The following is a 3,240-nucleotide window of genomic DNA, read 5'->3' on the forward strand; positions in this document are numbered from 1 at the left end:
TTCCAAGTTCACAGCAGTGATGGCTATACCATGTTTCTGTGATGAAGACCTCATCTGAGTCTTCTTAGGCTGAAAACTGGATCAACAAGCAACCTTCATAGTATAATTCACACATCATATGAGGTTTTACTCCTTGTGCTGGTGTTTTTTTGTTGTTGTTGTTGTTTTTTGTTTTTTGTTTGTTTGTTTTGTCACCTGGGAAAAGGAAACCTCGACTGAGGAATTGTCTCCAACAGGTTGACTTGTGAACATGTCTACAGGGTATTTTGTTGAGTGATGATCAAGGGCTCAATCCACAGTGAACAGCATCACCTCTGGACAGATGGTCCTAGGTTGTATAAGAAAGCCAGGGAAGCAAACTATGGAGAGCGAGCCAGTAAGCAGTGTTCCTCTATGGTCTCTGCTACAGTTCCTGTTCTTGCCTTCAGCTTCTGCTTTGGCTTCCCTTGATGATAGACTATGCCTTATAAGCCAAATAAAGTCTCCTGTGACCCAAGCTGCTAACAATTCTTTATAATTATTTTTTCTAGAAAAATAGCTAGAATGGTTCCTATCCCTTAAATAACTAGTCATGACTGGAAATAAGGGCAAATGTTCCATATAAATTTTTTTAACATGATCAGTGATACGTTAAGCTATCTATAACCACTTACAGATCTGTGAGCCCAAGGTTAAGAATCCTGGGATCTGATAGAGGATATTTGTTTAAATTATTCTTATAAAATAATGCATGCTCACTTTGACAGCACGTACACTAAACAAAATGGAATGACACAAAGAAAATTCCCATGGCCCTTGCACAAGCATGATGCACAAATTTGAGAAAATGATTTGAAAGTACCTTGGGTTCCAGGCCATTGCTTTCTATACCTCAGCTATAATGCTGTTTCCTTAACAGTGGCCTTGGCATTTCAAGTAAGGTATCAAATTAAAAGACTCTATTTCACCAGCAAAAGATGGTTAATAAATCAAGATCCTGAAGGAAAATGTTATGGTCAAGGGGAATTTGGTTTTGATCACACTCGATTTTTTACATTGTTTAAAAGAACTGATTTTATTTTAAAGTCTATTCTTTTTTTCATTTTTTTTAAATTTTAAATAGCTTGTTTTATATGTCAATCCCAGTTCCCTCTCCCTCCCCTCCTCCTGCACCCCCCCATCATCCCCCCCATCTTCCCACCCTATTGCCAAATTCATTCAGGGTAGGGTCCAGGCACTTCCCTAAGAGTCCAGGCAGAGAGAGCAACCCTCTTTGTGTTATGGACACACGATGTCTGTTAGTATTCGAGGGATAAACACTGATCCACTGCTCAGGACCCCATAGGTAGCCCAGGCCTCCTCATTGACTCTCACATTCAGGGGGTCTGGATTAGTCCCATGCTGACCTCCCAGCTGTCGGTCTGGGGTCCAAGAGCTCTCCCCTGTTCAGATAAGCTGTCTCTGCTGGTTTTGCCAGCCTATTCTTTGCCAATTTGCTCTTCACTCCTCTCTCTCTGTCGCTGGGTTCCTTGGGTTCTGTTCAGTATTTAACTGTGGGTGTTTGCCTCTGCTTCCATCAGTCACTGGATGAAGGCTCCAGGATGGTTATAGACATCAAGTTCACTATCAGGAATAGGCATTCGAGGTGGTCTCTACACTATTGCTTAGCTTGCCAATTGGTATCATCCATTTAGATCACTAGATGTCACAATGGTGCCTGATCTGTCTTCTAACCTATGATTCCCTCTTCCCCCATCCTACCCCCACCCCAGTATAATGTTTTCGACCTGTATTTTGGCAGGATGTAAATGAATTATGCTCCCTGGGGTTTAAGTAAACTCAGAGTGAAATAGATTAAGATTTATAAAGTTGTGTATTTCTTTTACATAAGGAAGTGTCCTCTTTTTCTCCTAAAAACAGAAACACTGAGATTGGGCCAGATGATATCCTGGGACACAGAAAGTTCACTCTGAGCATCTGCTCATCCCATTTCATCTCATACTTTAATAGTATCTATTCAGCCTACATCTCACAATGTAAATTATTGATTTGGTAAAAGATGTGTAAATAGGTTATAAGTAAATACCTGTTTGTTACTATATTATCAAAACATTTTAAATAGTGGAGATCTCCTGTCAATAAACACCAGTGACTCCCACTCTGATGGTAAGGATCTGTGTTGTCTGGAGGAATGAGAGCGATCAAGCTTTAGTGTGTAGGCAGCATTTGGCCCTTGGGGTGGTCCTCCAAGCTAAGAGTAGGGAGAAAGAAGGAAAGAAAGGTGTGATAGACTACAAGCAGATGTGACTGAGTGTAAGCAGCCACAGAAGGCAGACATTGGTCCTTTGCTTTGTACAGAAGGTGTTGACTTTTTGGTGGTCTCACACCTAACATCTCCAATGTCTTTGAAAAGGTAAAGGAGCTGGCATTCTGTCTCATAATTAAATTCATTCAAACAAGGGGAATTGGGTACAAAGTCACAGGCTGGTACTTATGGTACAAGCAGACATTCAAACGAGGATGGAATGTCACAAAAGCATAAGAGGTGAAGGTTATGGTTCCTTAAGCAAGAGGGAGGTTCACATGACATGACCTTCACTCTCTGAAAAAAAGGCAGTCTTTTACATCAATATTCATGGCTATAAAATGCCTTGGCTTACATTTGCTGAGTGACTGCAAATCAACAGAATCAGGATGAATTGCTTTTGCTCTTCCTCATTAAGTAATTTTTTTAAAATATACCTTTAGGTAGCGCTTGCAGGAGAGAAAATGACTAAAACAATTATCTCTGAACTTAAAGGTTAATTCACACCTGCAAATCTGTGAAGAGTGATGTGATATACCCATCTGGCCAACTCCTGGAAAGATCACAATGGAAGCAGATGCTGAAGCTAAAACACAGAGAGGCCACTGAAGATGCCCACAACACCTGTTAGTGCAGAAGAGGAAACCGTGGTGTAAGGTAATCAGCCTGCCACTGTTCGGGGGTAATAAACTTTCTAGTTGGCTTATTAACCACAATATGTTAATTCTTTTACGTTTGAAAATTCACCAAATGAGCTCTTCAGTATCTGGAGATGTGTCTGTCCTTTGACCAATAGATTGAGCAAAATTAACCTTTTCAAATTTGAATATGAATGCCTATTAAGAAGAGTACACCGAATGGAGTCTGTGACTGCCAGAAAAGTCATGCTTTAGTGTTCACTGAAGGCCTATATTGAAGCCTGAACAGCTTGGGTACCAAGATGATGCACGTGGCAG

The 3,240-nt window shown here is 40.7% G+C and overlaps 1 non-coding gene across 1 annotated transcript; it reads left to right on the forward strand.

Annotated features, from left to right (window-relative positions):
- Positions 1-735: 735 nt before the first annotated feature.
- LOC121133404 lies at positions 736-840 on the forward strand. Its single transcript, XR_005870230.1, has one exon. It is a non-coding gene; the product is annotated as a U6 spliceosomal RNA (small nuclear RNA).
- The last annotated feature ends 2,400 nt before the right edge of the window (positions 841-3,240 follow it).

This window comes from Mesocricetus auratus, unplaced genomic scaffold (genome assembly GCF_017639785.1).
Source record: "Mesocricetus auratus isolate SY011 unplaced genomic scaffold, BCM_Maur_2.0 Super-Scaffold_100021, whole genome shotgun sequence".
In the NCBI taxonomy this organism is placed as follows: domain Eukaryota; kingdom Metazoa; phylum Chordata; class Mammalia; order Rodentia; family Cricetidae; genus Mesocricetus; species Mesocricetus auratus.